The following is a 27,997-nucleotide window of genomic DNA, read 5'->3' on the forward strand; positions in this document are numbered from 1 at the left end:
TTTCACGTCACGATGATTGTCAGGTGTGATGAACAAAGTGATCAGAGCTATAAAATTATGTTCTTCAATCATCAACACCTAATGGGATACTTCATTAATTCAAATAATACTTACTGAACACCTGTGGCATTCCAGGTGCTGTGCTGGGTGCTAAGTATACAATATAAAATCAAGAAACATGAATGCTTATTATTACTGGACAGAAAAGCCAAGTATGGCTGTATTTTAAGGCAGTCATATAATTAAGTCATGGAAATTTGCTGAAGGGATTTACTAAACCGTGTGCTTACTATAAGGTCTTTTTGGAATTAAAGGCTTTGAAAGATCCCATTCGCTGGGCTATCGGTGGCTTAAAAAGAACATTTCACAGGAACCTTCAGAACTTGAAAAGCGCAGGGAAAAGACTAGAATGTTGACAGTTGGTTCTAAAAACTTCAAGTGCAGATTCACACTTAAAATGGACATGAGGATTTAGCAGATGACAATTTTAGACTCAACTCATTTCTCCTTTCCAAACTGCCTGAGCTTAATCGAATCACAGATTTGGGAAGAACGGCAGAGTGAGCTAGTTGGGTGGGAATGAAGTCAGAATTTCAGACCAGATTCACAGATTTTGATGAGCATGAATCACACTGTGCACTTTCCCGTGCTGCCTCTGGCCCACACTCATGAGGATATGGGCATTCGCAGGCACTGCGCCAATCAAAATCTGACTGGGGGGAAAACGTGATCTATGATACTCTTAGAAACCTGGAAAAGAATAGATTGATCTTAGAACGATCCTGAAATTTCTGGTTAGGATGTTAATTAAATTTTGCATAACGTTTGAGTTTGCTACATTTTATGAAAATTATATTCTACCCTGGCTTTAGCAGAGAGTCAGGAGGTGTGGTATACATAGAGTCCGACGTGCACGTGAATCCAGTTCATTTCCGAGGGCTGCTCCTGAGGGCAGTGCGACTGTGTTGTTTTTGTTTTTGTTTTAATTTTTAAATTTTTGGTTGCATTGGGTCTTCGTTGCTGCGCGTGGGCTTTCTCTAGTTGCGGCGAGCGGGGGCTACTCTTCGTTGCGGTGCGCGGGCTTCTCATCGCGGTGGCTTCTCTTGTTGCAGAGCATGGGCTCTAGGCACGCGGGCTCAGTAGCTGTGGCTCGCGGGCTCTAGAGCACAGGCTCAGTAGTTGTGGCACACAGGCTTAGTTGCTCCACAGCATGTGGGATCTTCCCGGACCAGGGCTCGAACCCGTGTCCCCTGCACTGGCAGGTGGACTCTCAACCACTGCGCCACCAGGGAAGCCCAGTGCGACTGTTAAGTGATATTTGGACGTCCTGGTGACCTGATCAAACTGAAGGCATCATGCTTATCACCCACCATTCAGTGTTATAAGTGCTAGTGTCGATTAAGTTCTTTCTTGGTGATGCTGCCAAAATTCCACATTTTTAAGAACTGGCGGGTAGGGACGTCCTTGGTGGTCCAGTGGGTAAGACTCCATGCTCCCAATGAAGGCAGCCCGGGTTCAATCCCTGGACGGGGAACTAGATCCCGCATGCGAGCTGCAACTAAGAAGCCCACATGCCGCAACTAAAGATCCCATGCGCCACAACTAAGACCTGGAGCAGCCTAAATAAATAAATATTAAAAAATAAAAGAAAAAGAAGAACTGGCAGGTAATACCTAAAGAGTGTTATCAATAAAAATTCACATGACTTACAAACCTGAGGATACTGAACACGTGGCCCATTACCGAAAAACTTTGTAGCCCTTAACTTGTATTTTGATAACTCTTAAAACTTTCTTCGTCTCCTTAGCTGTAGACAAATGCCTATGCCTATTCTTCCTACATATTCATATTCCAAACTCTCCATCCCCACCAAACTTTCATTCTGGATTCCAGTAGTCCAGAGATCAGCATCAACCCATTTGATCTGTGCCAACATTCTCAGGGTCATTCACTTATCCCCAGAGTTAAGAGGTCACTAGGTCTTATAATGTGTCATAAATAAGTGCTAATATAATATTTCTTCTCCAATATCTCTCAATGTCTCAAATGTCTCAAAATATTTCTCCATCCTAATCCTAGCAGTGTTTCAAGACATCAACCAAGGTTCCCAGCTATTCACCCCCTCCCCAATCCCATCTCATTTACGACCCACTCTATACCCCATGCCCACTGTAACTTTCAAAATATAAATCTTGAAAACTATAAACGTCTCCTAGTGAAGATGTGACAAAGTCAGTCTGCTGCTGACAATACAAAAGCCTTTCCATTTGTACTCTGTCTGCCTTTCTAGACCCCCACCTGTGGCTCCACCTCCCCCATCCATGTACCAGTTTTGGCCAGATCAAACTACAAGCACCACTACATCATCCCCGCTCCCCCCCATACTATTTCTTCTGCCTGGAACACCCTTCTTTCATGCCACTGACCCTGCAGAGAGCAGCCCATCCTTCGCAACTGCACCTGACCTTCCCACTGCATAAGCATAAATCACACATTCCCCATGAGGTCTGCGATTTGCTTCAAAGTCATGGGGGGAGGGGAGAGGAGTACAGAAACAAGATTAGCCATGACTGATAACTGTAGTGCTGGCATATGGGTGTTCTTTAAAATATACTCTCTACTTTGGTATGTAGTTGAACTTTTCCATTTTAAGACATTTTTAAAAAGTGACTCTCGCTCATTTACATGGTGGTTGTCCCCAGCACACTTTAAAGTCCTTGAAAGTTAATCTGGGTCTTATTTTTGCAACCTCAGTCCCTAACACCATGACAACACCTGACACTTGGCAATTACTTGAGAAATATCTATCGAATATACGAATGAATGAAAGAGGGAAGGAAGGAATAAACAAAAGTTAGTAGAATGATCTCTCCCCTTCCTGAGGGTGCCGGATAACGATAACATTCATTCATTCTGTAACTATGCGATGACATTCCATCCACCAAACCAGCATGTCACATATAATGGTGACCTTTCACAGGCTCAGTCTCCCTGCCCCCACCAACCTTACAACAGCAATTCGCTCTAATGGGTAAAACATTCAAACACAGAATATGTCATTAGAAACAATGACAAATGAACTGACTGAGGGTGTGGGAACAACAAAGGTAACTCCTCTGACTCAGGGGATGGCCTAACCTGTTCCCAGAGGAAAAGCTCCTGGGGTTGGCTGACGGATCAGTGCAGAGGTGTGGCAGGACAGGGGCCAAGAGACAGAAGAGAACCTGGGTTTGAAGATTCTTCATGTATAGGAATTAATGATTCCTAATAATCTCTGCTTAATGCTGATAATTCTCAACATGTTAAGGGTCACAGATCTTGGAAGAATCCCATGGAAATTTTTTATCCCTAGAAGATTTAGGACAAAATTTCTTGGTGCAATGGGCTTCAAGGCCTAAAGGTTCAAGATTAAAGTCTCACATTCTTCTCTATCCTGACAGAAAAAGCAATTAAAGTGTTTGGAATTAGTGTAGTATAGGGAACTCTACTCAATGCTCTGTAATGACCTGTATGGGAAAAGACTCTAAAAAAAGAGTGAATATATGTATATGTATAACTGATTTACTTTGCTGTACACCTGAAACTAACACAACATGGTAAGTCAACTGTACAACAATAAATTTTTTTTAAAAGAGGTGTTTGGAAACAAAGAGAGTGCCTTCCTTAAAAAGGCACTGAACACACCCGGAACTTTTCTGGTTGAATCCTCTGCATTAAGCTCCCGTCAGGGAAACCAGTAGGAAAAACACACCTGGAATGCAACTGGCTCGGGTGCTGTAAGAAAGCAAATACCAGAGCAATGCTGTGGCCTCTGAAACATGCATATTCCCTTTTTTTTTCTTTTAAATAAATGTATTTATTTTATTTTTATTCTTGGCTGCACTGGGTCTTCGTTGCTGCGCACAGGCTTACTCTAGTTGCCTAGGGAATAAGCCCTGCATATCCCATTATGGGACTGAGCTATCGTGAGCTGAAGAGATACCTGTTTGTTCCTATTTACTGGAGATGATTTTAGGGTCTTTCGCTCATGTGACACCAACTGAGTGGTTTCTTTCCAAAGTCAGGGAGAAACCAGTTCACCCACTGCCCTGGAAAAACTCCCAGTGGTCCCCAAACAACCCTTCACCACACACCTAGCCCCCTCCCAGAACATTTCCTGACTTAGCTTCTGACACTTGCTCTTCTGACCAGCTCCTTGATCTCCAGGACACACACAATAGCAATCAGGGCACTAAGGACTTCATTGAGGACTCAAAGGCCTGCTTGTGAATGTGAATGTAGGGTGAACACAGAAAATCTGGCTTCATTCTGTACCACATTCTGACCTTTCACGTATAGGAATAATCAGATTTAAAGACAAAATTACTGCTCTCGTTCCGGGCACATGCATGAGTATCACTGTATCTACGTATCTGTCCATCTACGAATGTAACCACATAAAATATTACATGACATGACAGCCATACTTTTACTTCAATTTTGGGGGGAAGACAAGTTCTTTCTTAACTACATCATTTCCCCTCAAGATGATTTCAATTTTCATCATAAAAGACTTTCCTGTTCGCCAAGAATATAATGTGAAAATGCTCTGAAAAAGCATCTTAAGCACATGGATCTGTTCTTACTCTTAGATTAAAAACATCTTGAAAGTTGACAGTGAAGACGATTTGCTTTCTACCGCATTCTATACATGGTTACAATGAAAACTTGACGGGCTTCTTAGGAACTAAGTGAAACAACAACAAAAATCTAAGACGAATTGACACCATTCTAACTAAGCCAATTATCACAAGAATGAAAATATTCAATTTGCTCACAAGCTGAGAACTTACTAACATCACCACTGGCTTTTTCATGACACCCGCAGTTTAAATTTCTAACATATAGTTTTCTTTTTTTTGGCTGCATTGGGTCTTCGTGGCTGCACCCGGGCTACCTCTAGTTGCGGCGAGTGGGGGCTCCTCTTCGTTGCGGAGCACGGGCTCTAGGCGCACGGGCTTCAGTAGCTGCAGCTCGTGGGCTCTAGAGCTCAGGCTCAGTAGTTGTGGCGCACAGGCTTAGTTGTTCCGCGGCATGTGGGATCCTCCTGGAACAGGGCTTGAACCCGTGTCCCCTGCGTTGGCAGGCGGATTCTCAACCACTGCACCACCAGGGAAGCCCTGATGTATACTTTTTTAAAAGAGTAATTCCCTTCATCAAAGAATTAACATTTTTCCTCACACCTGTCAGAATGGCCATCATCAAAAAGAACACAAATAACAAATGCTGGCAAGGATGTGGAGAAAAAGGAAGCCTCATACACTGCTGGTGGGAAGGTAAACTGGTGCAGCCGCTGTGGAAAACAGTACAGAGGTTCCTTAAAAAATTAAAAGTAGAACTACCCAACGATCTAGCAATTCCACTCCTGGGTATATATCTGCAAGAAACGAAAACACAAATTCGAAAAGATACATGCACCCCAATGTTCATAGCATTATTTACAATAGCCAAGATATGGAAGCAACCTAAGTGTCCATCAACAGATGAATGGATAAAAAAGATGTGGTACATATGTACAATGGAATACTAATCAGCCGTAAAAAAGAATGAAATAATGCCATTTGCAGCTACATGGATGGGATTAAGACATTACCATACTAAGTGAAGTAAGTCAGAAACAGAAAGACAAATACCATATGATATCACTTATATGTGGAATCTAAACAAATAAAACAAACTAGTGAATATAAGAAAAAAGAAGCAGACTCACAGATATACAGAACAAACCTGTGGTTACCAGTGAGGAGAGGGAAGGGAGGAGGGGCAATAGAGGGGTAGGGGATTAAGAGGTACAAACTATTAGGTGTAAAATAAGCTACAAGGCTATATTGTACAATATGGGGAACAGAGCCAATATTTTAAAATAACTATAAATTGAGTGTAACCTTTAAAAACTGTGAATCACTATTTGTATACCCATAACTTAAGTAATATTGTACATCAACTATACTTCAATTTAAAAGAAAGGATTAACATTTTTACCTACTCATCAGCCAAATCTTGTTTCTTCCAATAGCTTTACAGGTCAATGTTTGCTCTGACAGAGCCCCTCCTTCCTATCCATGATCTTGGATTCACAAAGAAACACTCTCACTAAAGGAAATGAACGAGTTAAAACACATCTACTGCCTGCCAGCCTGCCTGCCTACCTGAACCTTTTTATTCTTCTTAATTGCTGCATTTAAAAAGGGCAATTTCACTTTCTTCTCTGTGATGTGCATGGGACATTTTTATTTTAATTGTTTGCCACATTGTGGGGGCGGGGGGGGGGGAGCCTACAAGGAAAATTATATGCACTACTCAGACAGGCTGGGACCTGGGACCCTTTGCTGCAGTGCCTGCACCTAGACAAATGTCTCCTCCAGCAACAAAATACAAATAAACTATAAGCACTAAAAATAACTGCATGCATGTGCAGTTGGGGCAAATTATGGACAAAAAGATACAAAAAGATGAAAAAGCCCAACTTCTGAAGAGCCAGGAGCAAAGGCAGGGGGTCTGGAGCAAAAGCAGAGTACTGGGCATGCCCCCTGCACACAACACCACCAAAGGGGTGGGCAATCCACCAAAGCCCCCCTCCGGCTGGACCCCCTGGACACACCCCTACCCTCACCCCATGGAAGAAACCAGCTCATCAGGCCCCCCTTCGGGGAGCAAGCCTGCAAGGAAACCTGTTGTTTGTTCTCAGTAAGGGGCCCTAATAAAGCCTTGCCAGGGTGAATTTCTTGTCTGGCCTCTGATCAATTTCTAGCGATTAAAGAGGCCAAGAACCCTGGTTGGTAACCCTATCAGGCCTCTTAAAGGGTTGCCCAGTTTTAAAATGCTGATTTTGTCAGGATGGGCTCTGCTTTTCCGTTCACAAAGCACAGCAATTTAACAGCTGTTTTATTCTGGGAGATCAAAGACTGGGCTGCCTCCTTTCAACCCTGCGCACCCTCAAAACACAGCAGCTGGAGAGACCCTGTTAGAACCTATTCGGATCCTGTCCCTCTGCTCAAAAGCCCTATTCAGGCTCCCCTCTTACTCAGAGTAAAGGCCTCCATCCCCCCATGACCTGAAAGACCCTCCCCATCTGCACCTCCAACCAGCACCTGTCTCCTGCCTCATCTTTTTTTTTTTTTTTTTTTTCCTTTGCGGTACGTGGGCCTCTCACTGTTGTGGCCTCTCCCGTCGCGGAGCACAGGCTCCGGACACGCAGGCTCAGCGGCCATGGCTCACGGGACCAGCCGCTCCGCGGCATGTGAGATCTTCCCGGACCGGGGCACGAACCTGCGTCCCCTGCATCGGCAGGCGGACTCTCAACCACTGCGCCACCAGGGAAGCCCTCCTGCCTCATCTTATGACTCTCCCAGGCTCACTGCCCCCAGGGACACACTGGCCACCTCTTTACTTCTCTAACAGTCCAAACCCACCAGCCCCAGCCAGGACTTTGAACCTGCTCCTCCCTCGGCCTCTTGTGCTCTTCCCACAGTTACCTGCCCTCCCCTCACCTCCTGCAAAGGTGACTCCAATACCCTCTTCTCAAGGGTCGTCCTAGCTAACACTGCAACCTCCCTCTCCTGTACGCACAACCTCTAACCCCACTCTCCGCCTTATCTTTCTCTTTACCACTTTTCAGCATCTAAACTAGTTTGCATGACTCCTAACTTTTCCAGTCTCTGTCTCCTGACTAAAGTGTAAGGTCCACAAGGGCAGAGATTTTTCTCTAAGTTTTGTTTACTGTTCAGTGTTGAGGACAGTGCCTAGGAGACTCTCAATATAAATTTGCTGAATGATGAGTGAAAGAATGAATGAATGAAATAAAATGTTCAATCCACAAGCACTGTGCCAGACACTATATGCTTAGGCCCTGGCGAAGATGGACATAAACAATTCATATACTGCTCTACGTTTTAATTTATTTTTTCTAAATAACAGATCTACTCCTCAGTCCTCAGACTTAAAGTAACTGGCAAGTTTTAGCTTCTAAACGCCCATGGCTTCATCATAATTTAAAAGGCCAATATTAACTCTGCTGGTGCCTTTTGTATGTGTATCATCCTGTTCTCTTTGTACGGTTTCTAAAGAAACAAATGGAATATATAGTTCAAGGTGTTAATTACATCAGCTTATTAAAAACAAACTCCCAAGACGTGTCAGTTCTATCACTTAGCACTTTTATGTTTATGTAGTTTATTCGTTTTGTAAATGTGAGAAAGTCAAACATAGTAAGATTGCAAAACAGCCAGTACCAAAGGAAAATCCTTTCACTTACACAGACTAGACTTTTAAAGAACTGGCTCCAGTGTGCAAATTTGAAAATGATTAAAGGACATGGCAGTGGAAGCAGGTTTTTACATGACAGCGTTTCTGAATTCGTGGTAGGGTGATGTTCTGCTTCCTTATGTAATATGCAATTTAAACAATTTCACATAATCAGAAGAGACGTATTCACAGTGTTCCATACTGTGAAAATGAGTGAGGACTGTTTCAAGACATTCTGTATATCCAGATTATAAATGATCTAGCTTAATAATGCCAAATCATTTTTTTATATTAGATTTAGAGAGAAAGTTCTGTGAACAACTGCTACTGAGGAAAATTAGCTCTGTTAATGAATATACCAGAACAAGACCTTCTGACCCGCAAGGGCGAACTAGGCCATAAATGCAGGAAATAAAGATTCTCAAAAGGCCGTTAAAGTTAACTCTTCCCCAACTGCAGCTACTTCACCACCCTCCTGGAAACCTGGTGAGTGAAAGGCTTCCCGCCCTATTACTCTCTTTCCTTACTTTGCCAGCACCGTGAACCCACAGGGCCTCCTGGCTCCATGCCCAGACTGAGGTCAGATGTTGTCCCCACCTCCCTATAGACAAGCGTGGCCACAGAGGCTTGACATGAGTCACCGGTGACAATGCAGAAAAGTCAATTTGAATTTCCATAGAAATCATTCAGAAAACATCTAAAAAGGTATCAGTCAATTAATTTCAACCTCATTTCATTTTTTCCTAAAGATGAGCCCAGGGACTTTAGCCTCTTCTCTCCCATCCCCCCTTCGGTGGCAACAAAACCACTAAAAGGTACGAAACATGGAGGAAGGAAGAGCATTAGCCATTCCCGAAAACTATAGTCCCATGAGGCTGGTACTCAGACAGCAACATTCAAAGAGATAACCAATGGGAAGATACCAAGCCTGAGGTACTTGGCAATATACTTCACCAGATTTTTTTTTCATTATAAAATTTTATTTATTACACAAATATATTTCAGTCCTCATTTGAGACTACCGTATTAGGTTGGAACACATTTTTGAAAAGGCAAGAGACCCTAAATAACACCAAACCAGAGAGAGGATTTAATAGGAGAACACCAAGATGGCACTGTTCAAAGACATGGAAAGGAAAAGTCTGAGATGGGAACATCTCAGCCCACTACACTCAAAGAGCAGAACTCAAGGATTAGCGGCTGGGACTAATATTTCCAAACTTTCCAGGAATTCCCTGGCGGTCCAGTGGTTAGGACTCCATGCTTCCACTGCAGGGTGCGTGGGTTCCTGCAAGCCACGAGGCACAGCGAAAAAACAAAACAAAACACAGCTTGCCACAGGCTACTTCTGTGTGAATTTCTTCCCGAGGCCAAATCTTGCCAACTATCTTTAAATAGACAATGATAGCTTATCACCTACCAGTTTCTTAAAGTTGCACTGGATTTTATCCATATTCCACAATTTGTTTTCTAATCAAAGATGTCAGGGGAATTCCCTGGTGGTCCAGTGGTTAGGACTCCATGCTTCCACTGCAGGGGGCCTGGGTTCGACCCGTGGTCGGGGAACTAGGTCTTATCAAATTGCCATTGGTGCTCACGATGTTATAAGATATCGTGACCAACTCTGGATTATCTAGCTTCAAAATTTTTACTGCATCATAAAGACATTGCCTTTGTCCAGGTAGAAACAGTTTCAGTGTGTGAAGCAGATACAGCTACAAACAAAGAGCAACGTGTAGAAAGCCAAGAGACGCATGATAAAGTCCAGCTTCCAAAATGGCCTATGCCTCTTCCATGGCAGGGGGATATACCTAAAGGCAGGTCCCTCCTATGCTCTGTGTTCCCTTAACGTTTATGCAGTCACCCTACCTTGCATGGGTTTATTCCTAGTTCTTTCACATCTGCACATTCAAGTACTCTCTCCAATACATATTAGCTCTGCTGGGCCAATGCATGCGTCTTCCTGCAAGGCAACGCATCTATAATCCTTTGCAGTGCCTGCCACAAGGTAGCACAGGTAGGTGTTTAACAAAAGCGCAACGAATGAATCCTTATCTTGGGGAATATGGTACAGCATGCAGCTTCAGACATCATAGGGATGGCTTTAAAATGATTTGCTTTTGTTCCATTTGATCAAGTTTGCAGAATAAACTGGTAATAGAATGGGGGCAGGGTATGTGTGCATGCACGTGCATGCGTGTGGGGGGGGGAGGTTGAAAGATGAGAGGTAGAAGACAATTTAACGTTTATTGAGTGTATAAATACCTATATATATAGATAGATGGATAGATATACCTATATTATATCTCAGGTACTCTTGCAAGTTATTTAACTTAAAACATACAAGACAATATAGGTTTCGCTAACTGTACCATACCAATGAGAACAGATACTCAGGGAGGTAACAAATGTGTCCACTGTCACATAGCTCATGAAGAGCAGACCCAGGCTTCAAACCCACCCCCGTCTACTCCAGAACCTGACTTCACCATCCCAGTAGTATGGACTTAGAGCAGTTGGGCATATAACAAACCTTAGCTACCCTTACTGCTTATTTAAATGATCAAGCCATCTATTAAGGCCTTCCACAGAAGGTACACCTCCATTATATTTTTAAATAAAAGTGAGGGTTAGTTAGTGACACTCCCAAGCTGCACAAGTGTAAAGCTGAATCATTCATTCAACCACAAATGAGGAAACATATGCCTGGGTGCTTGGCCGGGCCAAACAAATTGACACCTCATCCAATCCATCGCTTCTTCCTGAGGCCGGGATCACAGCTCATCCAGCAGCCCTCGAGGGACCGGCTCGTGGCCCGGTGGGAAAAGCTGAGGCTCAGAAATGCTGACACAGCTGCTCTGGAGGCCTCTGAGGGGTGCCCCCTCCCGAGCTCTCTACCCCAGCACTGCGTGCAGGAGCATGAAATGGCCAACAGGCGCTGGGTGCCGGGGAGCAGAAACTCAGTGTCTCCCCACCAATTGCCCCCCTCCCCAGTCTGGGCAGGAGAACTGGCCTTGAAACTTACAGGCTGGAAAGGGTGGGTCCAGATACAGATCTAGGCTTGACCTCAGCGCAGCGCCCGGAGGGCAGAGGGGGCTGTGTGTCATCACATCCTGGTCACCCCGGCCTGCCCTCCACCAGGACAGCTTCCTGAGGAAATCCCGATGGCTTCAGAGAAATGGGTGGCCCGGCCCAAGTATGTAAACAGGAGCAGCATGTTTTGTTCTCTGTCTCTGCACACCCAAGTGAGGTCTGGACTCCACAGCTTCTCTGGCAGCTGCAGGGCTGAGCAATGGCTTGGATGACTAGCATTTATTAATACAAGTCAAGAATGTGCATGGCTTCACTCAACGGAGGACCACTTAAGACTGAGGCGGTCTCTCCTAAGCTTTTAGCTTAAGAAAGAATAATCACAATAAATAACAAAAAGACATGCAGTCTTAGGCATGTTCCCTACCCAAAGGTCAAAATGCTTTCCAGCCTGGAACTAGTCTACTCAGGTTCATACCCTCCTGGATAGAGATTAAATTCCATAGTCAGGACCAAGCTCCCGGTAACTCCCCTGAACTTATCAAGGTGCCTGGCACGTGGCAGACACTCAGTCAGGTTGATTGAATGAAGAGTTTTCTCTGTGAAGTGAGAAACTCCCTCCCAGTTGGCTATACACTGGCGCATAAGAGTATATATGCACACCAAGAGCACTGCACTAAAATCTGGAAAAGAAAAACAAAGGGAAATAAAACGACTGAGTAGAAAGGATGCTGTCCTACCCCATACCCAGCCCCTTTGCTCACATCAACCCCATCCACCGTATCTCATGTTTGTGCTCATCCTTCGGAATTCTCCTTGGGACCAGGAGAGTCTCATGGCCAATGGCGGCCCAACCTCTTCTCAAGATGAAACGGTACCTGGCTTCTGGTAACTCAAAATGTTAAACATAGAACTGATATACATTTTCTCCTACGGTGTCTTAATAATTATGGAATTGTTGTTCATTATACTCTGGTGTAGAGCTGTCTCCCTTTCTCCACCCGGCCCATCTTTCCTGTCTGCCCATCTTACCAGGCACAGACACACAAAAAGAGGGGTGCTGTCAGACCCTGATGCCACCAGACTGAATGGCAAGCCAGCACCTGGCCATCACAGACATCTCAGTGTAGCAGTGGCTCAGAACTCCTTTTAGTAAAGAGATTCATGTATGCACCAGAGTGCAGTGCAAACCAGCATGGGCTGTGAAGCCAGAATTCTTGGGTTTATTCTGGCTACACAATAAAGTTACACAGCTACACAGTTACACAGCTCTGTGTGACCCTGGACAAGTACTTAACCTCGCTCAACCCCATCTGTAAAATGGGGTGATAATGAGAGCACCTACATCTCATTTCATCTCACTGGACTGTGCAAAGTTTAAAAGAAATAACCCCCCAATAGCATTTAGCACAGTGCCTGTCACGTAATAAGCACTCAATAAATCTTAGCTAGTATTACAAGTACTAAAAATCGAGAATTAATTGTCTAAACAAAGCCCTAGGACGCACCTATCTGTAAAATATTTTCTTTTTAGAAACAGTAACACAGAGGTATTTGAGATTTTTTTGAGCCATTTAATTAAGTCTGGCAATTATTCCCCTACTGAGCTTTTTAAACCCAAGTTTCATGTAAATATTATTTGGAATCAGATTTTTAAGTACCAGAGACTGCACGTGTGATTTTGTAGTTTATACCAACTAGAGATATCAGCCCAGGAAAAAAGCTCTTCCCCTTGTCATCAACAATCATTTGGACAGTGGGATCTGCCCCTTCCATGTGTGGATTCTACCACCACCACAGGGTCCAACGTGGGCGCCTGGTTTTCTCAAGCAGCTGAGAACAGTCCTGTCTGCTCACGTGGGTCACTGAGCACTGGGAACTCCAGCCGAATGATATCCTACAATAGTGACTGTGCAGCTTTTCGTCACTGTGCTTCTTGAGAGGAGCAATGAGGTCAACGTGAAAAATATGTCAGCATGGGAAGGGGTAGAGGGAACACTGAAGTTCTTTTCTTAATCGATCAAATTAGAAATTTGGAAATTTCAAGAAAACTGAGCAGACTGATTTGGGCCATAAGTTTAAAAAGTTAGCTGAAGGGACGTCCACGGTGGCACAGTGGTTAAGAATCCACCTGCCAATGTAGGGGACACGGGTTCGAGCCCTGGTCCCAGAAGATCCCACATGCCGTGAAGCGACTAAGCCCGTGCGCCACAACTACCGAGCCTGTGCTCTAGAGCCCGCGAGCCACAACTACTGAGCCCATGTGCCACAACTACTGAAGCCTGCGCGCCTAGAGCCCGTGCTCCGCAACAAGAGGAGCCACTGCAATGAGAAGCCCGTGCACCGCAACGAAGAGTAGCACCCCCTTGCCGCAACTAGAGAAAGTCCGCACGCAGCAACGAAGACCCGACGCAGCCAAAAACAAACTAAAAAATAAATAAAATTTAAAATGCTGTGACTTCAGAACACAATGATAAAAAATTTATTAAAATAAAAGTTAGCTGAAGAGTGTAGCCACACGAAGGTCACTCACCTTCTTTAGCTCCCCTACCACATACCCCCCATCCCTTTCACCTGTGAGCCTCAGGCATGATGCTAGCCTCCCCGCTTCTCTCATCCGCCACACCCCCTGCCACCGAGAATCAGCAGCCCAGGCTGATTCCATCGTTTCTCCCAAACATATCTCTCAAATCCATTCCCTCCACGACCTTAGCTCCCTTCCCGTCACCCTAGCCCTTGCTGGATCAAGGCTGCGTCACTGTCATGGTGATGGCTGAGTCCAGCACCTCTGCTCTGCGGCACAGGCCACGCTGCCTTCTAGGGGAAGTGAGGATGCTGGTCTACTCAAGAGGACAAGGGCATATGATCAAGGCTGCCCAACTGGCTGCCTCTGGTCCTAATTAAATTTCCCAAGTGGACTTTCTCACTGGAAAGAGCATGTCATGGTAGTCCAGTCTGCTGGTTAGCTTTAAACTCTCCCTGTAAATCATTTTAGTGGCACTGGGTTTATCTTGATTTCCCATCCCCACCCTCACAACCCCAAACAATCTCCTTAGATGATCAGACAAAACACCTAAGTGTCATCCTCAGTTCTCTGTCCCCCTAACAACCAGCCCAAATTCCGAGGCTCTACCTCTAAGACCTATTCCACATCTGTCTACTTCTCTCCAACACCAGCACTACAGCCTGGTCCAAGCCACCGCCACCCCATTATAATCCGTTTTCCACAACACTGCCAGTGGTCTTTTAAAAACATAAGTTCATTTAAATGCTCCAATGGCTTCCAATCATGCTTAAAATAAAATCTGGACTATGACTGATGTATTCTGGCCCGACTGTCTCTTTGACCCACTCAGATCTCCAGCAGTCACTAAGCAATAACCTTATATGGGCCTTGTCTATGTTCCTAAAGTTCACCAAGATCATTCTCATCTTGGGACCTTTGCAGCCGATGGCCTCTCTGCCTCGAGAAGTGCTCTCCCCCACGATACTCATTTCCAGCTCCTTCCTTGACCACCCTATTCAAATCTAGCCCCTCGGTAAACTGGATTACTTAGTCCATCTTCAAAGAGCTGAGAGTTTTGTATAGAAGAGACGGCAGAGAAACAAATTATATAACATGTGTTTATATCCTGCCTTGTCTCACCGTGAATTTCAGGTGGCAATTCAAAATAAGTGATGAATACTTACACAAGTAAGGAAAGAGCCGGCCTTGGCCTAAACCTACATATCAGTCACGCTTTCACACAGGGTCCAGACATTTTAAGTCAGACACTTAGAGGCCTGCCGTCACCTCCCCAAGTCCGGACAAAACCTCCAAGTAAATGAAGTTCTTCTTGTGTCTTCTGAAGCTTTGTTCCTCCCCAGTATCCAATACTTTCTCGTGCTTACACCTTATAACTCACTTCCGGGGCACAGCCTCTTCTCTGGTAAACATCCCCTCCTCAAAGATTATCTTGGGACTTCCCTGGCGGTCCAGCAGTTGAGACTCCACGCTTCCACTGCAGGGGCGCAGGTTTGATCCCTGGTTGGGGAACTAAGATCCCACAAAAGATTAAAAAAAAAAAATGGTCTCTTTCTAGCCCCATCTCTCCTTCCACTGAAGCTCCCTTTAACAGAGCCACGTCACCGAGGGGCAGCAAGATGGAGAAGGTGCTTAAGGAAAGTGAGGATACAGCGTTTGAATTCCTAACGAGAAGTGCAGGCATGGGGTGGGGGGTGGGGGGCGACATCTACACTGTGACCACCCTCCTCAGCATCTTGGTAGGGAGCGCCTGGGCCCCCCCAGCAGGTCTCAGTAAAAAATTTAAAAACATAGTCAGAGTTCGATCCAACAAATAAAATGGCTAATAGGCCTCCGAAAGACTGTAAATGTCAAATGAGTGATACAAATAGTGGGTGCTAACGCATATTCAGAGAAGAAAAATACTGTTTTTGCCACATCACGAGATCTACTATAAAAAAACCGTCCAGAATTGTAAATTATATAACAGTGAAGCATGACAGTCAGGAACTTGCCTGGTCAAAAGGGGACACAGTTAAATACTTGGAGAGAAGAGTTTTGTAAATCGTAGAATGTGCTGCCTTTTATGATACAAGTATCCCTCGCTTTTCAAAAGTTCGCTTTACACCACTTCACGCTTATGAAAGAACTGCATTAGGCCCTGTCCTTGCTAACCGAAGGAAACCCAAAGAGGATTTCCATTTTTATGAAAAACGGGAAAAGGGTAATTTGAGATCGGTGTATGTTTTGCAGTGCACACCTCCTTCCCCGGGAACCACACTCAGTCTCCCAGCCTCAAGACGCCATAGCTTTGAACTGGGTCTGATCTGTGCTTTACCTCGATTTACAGTTGACCCTTGAACAGCACACAACTGAACTGCATACATCCACTTACATGTGGATTCTTCTCAATTAATATAGTACCTGTATTTTTACTTTACAGTTCTTTAAATTAACTAAGTGTAGGGAAAAGTTTGTGTTCCACGAGAGATCACACTACATGGAATCAAAAGAACTAGGGTCTGGGTCCTGATACTATCCTGTTTCAGCTTTTCCTGCCCTTGGGTGAGTCATTTCTCAATTCTTTTGTTTTTGAGGCAGAGATAGCAGTATGCAGATTTTCGTGAATTTTTGATGGGGGTGGGCAGGCATCAGACACCCCTACCACCGTGTTGTTCAAAGGTCAACAGATGTACTTTGTGCATCTGTTAGCAAGATGTATCCTAAGGCAACTACTTCTTCACTTTACGCCATTTCAGCTTATGCGGTCTCAGGAACACTCTACTTCCGGATGGGAGGGTGGGTGATGGTGCGTGGTGGGGGGGGATGGAGAGCTGGGGGGAGACCTCTACTGATACTGTATTGACTTCGTGTTTCATTGTTACCATTTTGCAGTGTTTGCTGCTGTCAAAACTCTTGGGAACAGTGCTATCACTCTATCCCTGTGTCAGCAAGCCTGTCAATTATAGAGCCACCAGCCAGAACTGACCCTCACCTTGACCAGGCACCAACAGAAATCTTCCTTTTGGCCTTGAGTCATTTCCTGCCCCAACTACAGCAATTTCTGGTTTTATATTCTTCTTGAATATTGAATCACAAACTCTAAATGTGCTCAGGGCAGCCAACTTTTGCATTTTTAACTCCCACATTACATTAAGGAGGTGTCCTACACTCTTTTTTACCCCTTGCTGGGCTGGATTCCAAACTGCTCATTCTTCTGTCACTCCTTTAAGGGACTACACTCTGGTCCAGGCGCTCACTCCATTGACTTCCCGAGGGCCCTTGGTGAGTATGTTTCCAAAGGAAGGTGTGGCAGCTGGGGGCCATCTCTGAAAACTTAAGGCGCCTTCTTCCTTTGGGACCATGAATCATCTTCCTTCTCAGTCTCAACTTTAAAATTTTCCTTTTCCTCTGCAAATCAGAAGTTTCTTAATAGGATGTCTGCTGGGCTGTGTAATAGTCTCCAAAGGGAAGTGATGAAGGTTTTGGCTTGAATCATTGAACTAGAGTTGGAAGAGTAATCTATGGTAATGCACCACAGGGAGCAGTCCATTACCAGCAGGATGGGCTACAGATGATGTAGGAAATTTAATTTTCCTAACTCTTCATTTTTATTGTACTTTACAAAAATAGTTCTCTGAAAGCATTTATTCTGAACGAATGGTGGGGATTCAAATTAATTTGTTCAGGGGTCTGAACCTTTTAGGATGAATATCCCATAAGATTTTAATTAAAATGTCCAGTAAAGAATCCACAGAGAATAAAATAAAACACATTACAGAATTATTTCCATTTTCTCCATACTCTCTCTTACTTTCATTCCTAACCCTCAGCAAGCCCACAAGGAGTGGTTTCAGACTCCTCAAATCTTCATCATAGGTAAGACACCTGTGGCATTCTATACGGTCTCAAAGACCAGGGGAATAAAATGGTACCAGGAGAAGCCTCAAGCAGAGGTTAATGTTTTCATCTAGAAACCCCCATGACTTAATGGAATACCATGATTCATCTCCCTCTTACTGGATTTGAAGGACTGAGGGCAGAGAATTCAAAGGGTGGCCCAAGGGTGAAAGAGTACAGCCTGATATTTACAGGCATCACCACCAATATTCCTTGGGGGCCATGTAGCCCCACCCCCCAAAGCCCTTTGCCAGATTCTCTGACCCTCCTCCCTCCCCCAGCTTATTTGCCCCACCCTAGAAATCAGTTCAAGAAATCTAGCAGCAATGGGACATCTGTTTTGTCTCCGCAGGCTCTCCCAACTTCTCTTCTGGGTAGTGGTTGAGATGGGGGTGGGGGCAGCAGCCTTTGGAGGACTAGTTCAATTCTATCATTTCACAACAAAGATGTAAGGCACTGTTAAGTCTCCATTTCCTTATCACCCCTGCCCACCCTCCCCTCACTTGCATCTCTTTCTTTCTCTCTCTCTCTCTTTATCGATAGATATAATACAGAGAGAGAAGCAGTAATAATAATGGTGAGCAGAAGAGGGAAAAGCTGTAGGCACTTGCCTGAGGGCTTATTTGGGTGAGAAGATGGGATACAATGCAATTTCCCAAGTCCACTTCATTCCTCAGCTCATCAGATGAGAAATGCTGGACCATCATGAAGGAAACACGTCCGTCTACCTTTGTCCCTCTTGTTACCCCCTAGCACTTGGGAGAGGAATAGAGGAGTCTGTCTTCCTCATACCTGGCGGAACCACCCAAAGCCAGTAAGCGTTTGTTGCACACGTGTCTGTGCTGCCCTGGTCGCGTTCTTACTGAGGCTCACTGTTTACCTATCTTGTCAATTTTCCTTCTCCTCCTGGTCAAGGTATTGGTCTGTGCAAAGTACTAAAACTTTCCTGGGAAAAGTTCTGCTTTCTTTATCCCTTGCTCCTTTTCCCAACAGCTGCTCCCCTGTAGAAAGAAGATAACAAAGAGCCCATCTGTATCAGTTTTCTAGGACTGCTGTATTCCAAAGTACCGAAAACTGGGGTGACTTGAAACAGAAATGCATTGTCTCACCGTTCTAGAGGCTAGAAGTCCAAACTCAAGGTTTCAGCAGGGCCATGCTTCCTCTGCAACCTGTAGGGGAATCCTTCCGCGCCTATTCCTAGCTTGTGGTGGTTTGCCAGCAATCTTTGGCATCCGTGGCTTAATAGATGCATCACTCTAATCCTCCATTTTCATATAGTTCTCTCTGGCTATATGTGTCTTCACATCATCTTCCCTCCGTGTATGCCGGTGTCTGTGTCCAAATTTCCACTCTGGATTAGGGGCCACTCTAACAACCTCATCGTAACTTGATTAAATCTACAAAGATCCTATTTGCAAATACGTCTGCATTCTGAGATTAAGACTGAGGGTTAAGACTTTAAGGGACTTCCCTGGTGGCTCAGTGGATAAGACTCCAAGCTCCCGATGCAGGGGGCCCAGGTTCGATCCCTGGTCAGGGAACTAGATCCCGCATGCATGCCACAACTAAGAGTTCACATGCCACCACTGGGGAGCCCGCGTACAGCAACTAAGGAGCCGACGAGCCACAACCAAGGAGCCCGCCTGAGGCAACTAAGTAAGACCCAGCGCAACCTAATTAATTAATTAGTTAATTTTAAAAAAAGGCTTTAACACATCTTCTTTGGGGGGTTACAGTTCAACCCATACCACTACCTCACAGGGTTATAGGGACAATGAAATGAGATAACGCATGGAAAGAGCTTAGTACAGTGTTTGGCACACAGTGTTTGGCACACTGATTGTTATGATCAATCAGTCGGTATCGGCTGCCAGCAATACTATTTTTATTATTACTCTTCTCTTTCTGCCCCATAGCATCTTTGCTAAAATGGCTTTATAAACAAGTCTTGACAGCAGTCACGTTTCAAAGAATATTCCAACTACTGCACAAAAATATAACCTCCAAATTCCTTGAGGAAAAACAATAATTACAATCGGTGACTGGGTAGCAAACCGTAGAATGTTCCTTGTTCTATCCACCGAGTTCTGAAGCTTCAAGGAAGCATGGAATGTAGAGCTGCACAGGAATCAATAAAGAAGTCCTCCAAAGAATCCGCTGACAGCTGAATTTCTAAGTTCCTTTAGTTTGCAGAAAAAAATTTTTGATTCGATCGTGCACACTCTCCCTACATTGCCACAAAGAATATATGTTTATATTTTTAAAATAAAAGTCCCATCAAGGACAATAGATACACAGAGCGTTAGAAAACCGTAAGCCAAAGAACCAGTTAATTGACTGCTAATCGTCTAAGAAGTAGTGACTTAAAAATTAAGAAAAAAAGGTGATCGCCTTTAGTTTTAACAGATACTTCAGAATGTTGGCTCTATCCCTAGTTGTACAGCTGTGACTGTCGTCACATCCAAGGCACTGCAACAACACCAGCATGCTTTTCTCTGCACTAATAAAACTTGTTTTGATTTAAATCTTCAGGGGACACCAGAAGGTAGTGTGTCACTCCCCCCAGCCCTCATTCATTTTAAGTCATTTTTCTACCAAAACAAGCTTTGGAGCTTCATCAGTCCCTGCTGCCAACGACGCTGCATAATTCAGTACTTATCTTGACCTAACGAGCAAATGCAGGAATTTAAACCAGTCTTGCTTTGGCTTGTTCACTTGGTCTTCGACTGATCCTTTGAAACCATCTGTAACCTAGCGCCCTTGAGCAACTCTTGTCCCAGATTTTCTTTATATGTAAGGACTTGAAACAGAACACCCTTAAACTCGTCTGCAAGTAAGTCCACAGGTATACAAACGAAAGGTTTGCGTGTCTTTTTAAAAATCTTGATTTTTAAAAAAAAATATGTAAACCTAGTGTCCTAAAACCAAACTCTTTCGCAGCTTGCAAAACTTTTTGGCTGACAATAGGAGAGTCTGCTTTTCCCAGTGTTGTGAAAGTGGGCCTTCCTGTTTTCCACAGTAGAAGAACTGGAAGCCGTGAGAACAAAAGTCTGGCTTTTCTAGAATTTGTGGCAAGCCGTAACAATGAGACACCAGACGTTCGTGCTGCCCTCTGCCTCCTTGGAAGAGGTGAGCCTGCAAAGTCTTGAGTGTTTGCCACACTGACCCACCCTAGAGCATCCAAGACCCCAGGGACCAGGCAGCTTGGGTAGAAAATGGGAAAATCCAGACTAGGGATCACTTTCTGGCTTCACCCCCAAACTCTGCTCAAAAGATAGCAGAGCCCACATCCAGCTGGGTCTGGTCTACTTCGGAGGAGCATTTGAAAATATTTGCAAAGATATAACTTCAATGTTTCACCTCTATTTCACAGATAAAATAGATGAAAACTTAGAAGCCTAGAATTTACAGAAACCAGAATCAACCAGAAATTGTTGAATTACGGGTATTAAAATATGGGCAATGAAATGTCAGTGTGTTTGAAAAGGAAACCAGGAACCCTAGATTACTCACCAGGCTAGAGAACTGTGGCTGCCAACAAGGCTGGGTTTCTGGTAGCTATAAGGGCATTAAACCAGTCGATGCATGTAAAGGACACACCATGAAATGTAAGGCATTATATGCCAATGTAAGTATTATCATCTAATGTCTAGAGTAGCACTTCTTAAGAGTAAGGGATGTGACCTGCTGAAAATCTCTTGATGTCTAAGGAGTGTATTAGCTATACTTGCCTCCCCTCCGGTTTCTATGGAAACTCTTCCACCATGGAAGATACTCCGCTTTCTAAAGACACAAGCTCTGGAATGTGCAGTCTTTCAGTGATGTGACAAGCGGAATAGTGCTTTGATACAGAATGTGGAGGTTACCAGCTGACAGTCTGGTCTGTTGAAACAGTACATAGTTCTCTGCTAGTGCTAAAGTCACATCACGTGCATTTCAGTGTATCTTCCATGTACCTTTTAGGAATCATTTGACACCTATTTACTTTAATGCTCATCGCATAGCCTCAGTTTCATAATATCCTAATCAGGGCAAATCACTACCATGCACCAGTGTTATGAGGGGCCTTTCATTATGTCACCACCTGGGCACCACATGTTACATAACTAGAAGCAAAATGCTGCAGAGGCATTAATGACCTTTCCCCAGTAGGCTATGTCCAAAGGCTACACTTCTGTGGAACGTTTTCAATAAAACTGTATTTCATGATAAAATATGCTTTAAAAATGAAATGTCTTATCTCTCCAGCATCCAATGTTCGTCTTTACAGACTTTCCCAAAGTTTCAAATTCCTTCATGTTTTCTATAGATGCATAGTGAAATTACCCCCCAATTAAAATGTATATAAGTGGCATACTGCAGAATAATAATGAATAATAATCTTTCTCAAACCACAAGCAATCCCATTTTCTATCATGTTCACACTGACATGTGTTTGCAGGTTGCTTTGGGCTCTGGTGGGGACACGACCGTAGGACGCTTTTATAACTTCTTGATTGGAGACGGAAGATTCCTAATTAAGATGCAAAAATACAGAATGAATGTTTAGCAACCCTGACAAAAACATTGGTTAATTCAATAAAACCCTGGGAGAATATTTCACAAAAAAGTTCAAGATAATGAAAGTAGATTTAGTACATCTACATGAGCCCAGCATTCAAAAAATAAAATCACTAGTTAAGTGGATGCTTTCAATATTTTACATGTTTCTAAGAAGTCAACTATTAAAATGATCTCATATTATTGTGCTACTTAGTCACAAGAGAACTGCAAATAGCAATCTGGATACCATTTAAACAGAAAATATGTTTTCCTTACAAATATCTTCTTGCCTCCAGAAAACCCTGCCTATTCACAAGTTTCATACATTTTCTCTCTGGAGTATACACATCATTTTTAACACCCGTTTCCTAACATGAAACCTGAAGGTTAATACTTTGAAGCAATTTATGCATTTGTTTTTAAATTGTGTATTCTAAAAAGGACATGTGACATACATTAAATCAATAGTTAATATCAATCCTAAATTGAACATGTGGAATCAGATCATCACTCCATCTGAAGATGAGAATGAAGGGAAATTAATTCATATTCCAGCTAAAGGAGATTTAACCATTAACAGCTAATAATAACGAACATTTATGATCTGCTTACCATATGCCATGCACAGTTCTACTGATTTAATTAATCTTACCAGACCCAATGATGTGAGTGGCTATCACCCTCATTTTACTGATGAGGAAACCAAGACATAGAAGGGTTAAGGAACTCACCCAGGTCACAGGTCCACTAAATGCTGAAGCCAGGATTTGAAGCCACTCTGAACTGCTTCCTTTGCTCTTAACTCCCTCACAAAATAACCTTTCAGTTTTCTAAGAGGTGTTTAATCAATTTTTTTGTTTTTAAATGTTCTCATTCTGTTACCCTTCTCTTGATTAAAACAACAAAAAAATTTAATTATATTTTCTTATTAAGACTTCATTTTTTTAGCAGCTTAAGACTGACAGCAAAGTTGAAGGGAAGGTACAGAGATTTTCAATATATCTCCTACCCTCAAACAGGCATAGCCTCCCTCATTATCAATATCCCCCACTGTCATATTGTGACTTATAGGAGACAGATACTTGGTCTTCTTCCCAGCCCTGGTACAGGGGTCCCAACCCTTGGAATTTGGAGTGATAGGAGCATCTTTTGTCACTCACTAGGAATCCCTTCAGAGCACATCTGAGTTTATGCTAATGAGGCACCTAGGCTGGGGCTCCTAGATAGCCTCAGGATGGAGCTGGTCACCAGGAAGACCAAGTAATTAGAGGGTAAGAACTTTGTTTCACCCCACCCTTACCCCGCAACCTCCTTGAAGGGAAGAGGGGCTGGAGGTTGAGTTCAGTTATCAAAGGCCAATGATGTAATCAAGCATGCCTACATAATGAAGCCTCCATAAAAACCTAAAAGGACAGAGTTCAGAGAGCTTCTGGATTGGTGACCACATGAAGATTCGGGGAGAGTGGTGCCCCAGAGAGGATGGAAGCTCCTCGCCCCTTCCCACCTACCTCACCCTAAGCAACTCTTCCATCTGGCTGTTCCTGAGTTATATCCCTTCATAACAAACCAGTAATCTAGTAAGTAAACTGGTTAATCTAACAAGTAAATTGGTTTCCTGAGTTCTGATCTAGCAAATTAATGGAACCCCAGGGGGGATGCAGGAAACTCCAATTTATAGCCAGTCGTTCAGAAGCACAAATAACAATCTGGACTTGCGATTGGCAACTGAAATAGGGACAGTCTTTGGGACTGAGCCCCTAACCTGTGGGATCTGACACTAGTAGATAGTGTCAGACATGAATTAAATTTGTGGGAAACTCCATCAGTGTCCACTGAGAATTTGAGAATTGCTTGATGGTGCTGAAATAAACCCATCGTACTCATTAGAGTGGAACCTTTGCTACAGCTGATGAACATACAGTGTCACATCATAATCACCCCAAATCCAGTGCATTACGGTTCACTCCTGGTGTTGCACATCTATCTATCCATCATTATAAAAGTCCTCTGTGCTCCACCTGTTCATGCCTCCCTCCCTCCAACCCCTGATCTTTTCACTGTATCCACAGTTTTGCCTTTTCCAAAACGTCATATAGTCAGAATAAAAAACTTTTCAGGTGGGCTTCTTTCACTTCGTAATAGACATTTAGGGTTCTTCCACGTCTTTTGATGGCTTGATGGTTCATTTCTTTTTAGCACTAAATAATATCCCACCACACTTTATTTGCCCATTCATCTCCTGAAGGACCTCTTGGTTGCTTCCACGTTTTGGCAATTATGAATAAAGCTGCTATAAACAGCTGTCTGCAGGTTTTTGTGTGGACATAAGTTTTCACCTTCTGCGGGCAAATACCAAGGAGTGCAACTGCTGGACTGGCTGGTAAAAATATGGCTTATTTTTGTAAGAAAATGCCAAACTGTCTTCCAAAGTGGCTGTACCATCTTTCATTCTCACCAGCAATAAACGAGAGTTCCTATCGCTCCACATCCTCTTCAGCATTTGGTGTTGTCAGTGTTCCAGATTTTGGCCATTGTTACAGGTGTGTAGGGGTATCTCATTGCTTTGTTAAAAAAAAAATTTTTTTTTTAACCCCGTGCATATCCAAAACAAAGACATCTGTAAAATTGTTAATGGTTTATCTTTAAATGTGGCCTTTAAAATCCTCTGAAGATGGATGTAAGCCTACAGCGAAGATACTTATTCTTAAACTAGAATATTCCTTTCTTCTATATTGAAACACTATTTTTAAGAGCGCCCAAAAAAGCATAAAAACATTTTTTAGCTCTAGTGTGAAAAATGTATCGGTTGACAGCAAGTCTTAGGCAAAAGTACTCAAGTCCCCAAAATTAACTAGGATAAATTTTTAAAGTAACTAGGGCTCAGGATACATACTAAAATTTTTTTATTCTGCCCTTCAATGATACTTTTAGTTAGAATTACAATTACATGCATTTCTTTTTCTTTCCCTTGTCATTCCACTTTTAATTCTGCATGCCAGGACAGAAGATGAAGCCACAGCCACAACTGGGCAGACAGTGATGTGTAGACACACTGGACCTTCCTCACTCACTACTTGCTATAAAACCAGACAAACAATGGATGAAGCAACAAAATAAACCATGAATCAAATCTACGTCATAGACACCAAGGAGAGCCGCAAAGTATCTCTATGGACACATGGAACAAAAGTCTACAGAGCGGTCATTATAAACTCAAACGTATTCACGTTTTTACCAATCAGCCTAGAAAGGTGAAAGACAATAGGAGAGCTCTTCCAAAAAGAAAAAATTAGGGATTACAGAGAGGAAAAACTATCTTATTATCAAGCTTTTGTCTTCCAAGTCTCTAAGATACTCTAAGGCCTGGGTCTCCAATCTCCGTGCAGGAGTCGTCTCTATTACAGGGCTTGACAAGCAAGAAAAAATACAAACTAGGTTATCTCTATGAGGCATCTCAACTCATAAAGAATTAACGCTACCCAGTGAAACATCTTATGGAACAAAGGGTGGGACACTAGACAGCTGCCTAGGAGCAAAGCTAATGAGGAACAGACCCACAAATTTCAGGTCTCATTCCCAAATTAAATTAGTAAATAAATGAGCATACCATCTGAGAAATGACAAATCCAGGTCATCACAAAAATACATTTTATCTCAAAATGAGTCGGAAGGTTTGGTTAATTCTTTTCGTCTTAGTCTCTACTCACTGGTATTAAATGGTACAGTTAATTCTTAGTCTTAGCCTCTATCTATTTAAATTCATTATTTTGAGATCAATTTTATTTCTACCCTAAGAAAAGAATGTGTGTAAACCATGGGTAGGTACATCATATATCACAGTGGGATTATGATGGTTAAGTCTGAAGCATAAAGTACTCTTAAAAAGAATACATTAAGTAAACTGCTAGTTACAGGTTTTCCTCTTATGTTCTTTGTAGAACTGAGCTACAGATTTGCTTATTGATCAATGTGCCCAACTGAATATTTCCCTCTATTTTACTGTTCTCTAGATTTTTTTTTTTTTGATTTTTGTCTGCAACGGGTCTTAGTTGTGGCACGCGGTATCTTTCATCGCGGCGTGTGGGCTTAGTTGTCCGGCGTGGCATGTGGGATCTTAGTTCCTCAACCAAGGATCAAACCCCCGTCCCCTGCATTGGAAAGCAGATTCTTAACCACTGCACCACCAGGGAAGTCCCTAGAATTAGCTTTTAAAAGATGGTATTAAACATCATTTAGCTATAGCATTGTGTGTATATTGTTATAAATAATAATTCCCCTCTTTAAGGAACCAAATCATTTACTCCAGTACAGAAAGACAGGTAAGTAGATATGTGTACACATAGATGTGCCAAGATAGATACTTCTTTAGCATGAAAAAAAAAAATTACAACACTACCACATGCCTAAAAATCTCTTGCATTAACCCAGCCTACTCTTGAGCGTAAAAGAATTTATCAGAAGTAAATTACCATGAGCAATCCTTGACTCCTTATAGAGTAAAATATGGGGACCAACAGAAGCCAGGTGATAGATAAACTGGTATGTTTCATAAACATTTAATCCAAGCTCTCATCTTCTCTTGCCTGGATCACTGAAGTAGTCTTCTTCCAAATTCATCACCAACTCATCACCCCCAAAAGTCACTTTTCTAAAAAGTGATCATGACACATGTCAATTTAAAATTCTGCAATGGCTTCTCACTGAAGCCTACAGAATGACTGCAGCTACTTCAGCACTCAGGACCTGGCACCCACCTCAGTGCTCTCTGCTCTCCCATCTTTCTTTCCCTTGGCTCTGTCCAGAAGGCCCTTCCTCTCTTCTTTCCTCCTTAGCCCTCACTGGGAAACACCTCTCAGGTAAAGCCTACTCACTGCCAGGGCCCAAACTGAAAGGCATTTCTGGGACTGGACTTCCTGCACCAGCACCTCCGTCAGCCCTCCCCAACTCCGTGCTCTTTGGGGCGATCTGCACACTACACTGCAGGACTGGGTATTTAGGGGAGGGGCAGTGGACGCTGTTTTTCCTACAGAACTACTGTCTTTCTGGAAGACAGGGGCATGTGCGGCTAGTAATTAGCTCAATAGCTTAAGCAAAAAAGATTGACAGTCAATAGATGTCTCGATAGAACTATAAAACTGCAACTAGGAGTTACTTTCCAGGAAATAACACATGATCCAAATCCCAGCTCCTGTTTACTGTTGGGTGATTCAGGACATGCACGTTTACCTCTCCACTGTAAAACAGGGACAAAGATGCTCACTGGTCACAGTGAGAGGACCAATTAAGGTTAAGTTTGGGAAGGGCCCCGCATAGCACCAGGACTCAGCCCTTGTGAGCACTGCCTTCCCCTCCCCACGTTGCTGCATTCTATCATTGGAAGTTGAGAGTCAACGATGGTGAACAAGGATGCAGAACAAGCCAGGTGGAAGAGGGAAGGGTTACAAGGTAGAGAGCGGCACATGAAAGCAGGATGTGGGAAGACGGAGAGCATGAACAGTCGCTTTAATGCAGATGCCTCTTTTTAGCTTTTTTTGGGGGGCTGCGCCTTAGGGCATGCGGTATCTTACTTCCCTCACGACCGTGCCCCCTGCATTGTGAGCACCCGTTTTAACCACTGGACAGCCAGGGAAGTCCCAGAGCCTCTTCTGACAGCAAATTAAGGACCCCTGCCAGAACTGTGAGACTTAACTTTGGCAAAGAAATGAAAATCGGTAGGTCTAAGTTCTGGTCCCTACGCTG

The 27,997-nt window shown here is 43.4% G+C and overlaps 1 protein-coding gene across 10 annotated transcripts in view; it reads right to left on the reverse strand.

Annotated features, from left to right (window-relative positions):
• SASH1 (SAM and SH3 domain containing 1) overlaps positions 1 to 27,997 on the reverse strand; it is a 335,989-nt gene that overhangs the window by 153,948 nt on the left and 154,044 nt on the right. The gene's annotated exons all lie outside the window — the stretch shown is intronic.

This window comes from Pseudorca crassidens, chromosome 13 (assembly GCF_039906515.1).
Source record: "Pseudorca crassidens isolate mPseCra1 chromosome 13, mPseCra1.hap1, whole genome shotgun sequence".
Taxonomy (NCBI): domain Eukaryota; kingdom Metazoa; phylum Chordata; class Mammalia; order Artiodactyla; family Delphinidae; genus Pseudorca; species Pseudorca crassidens.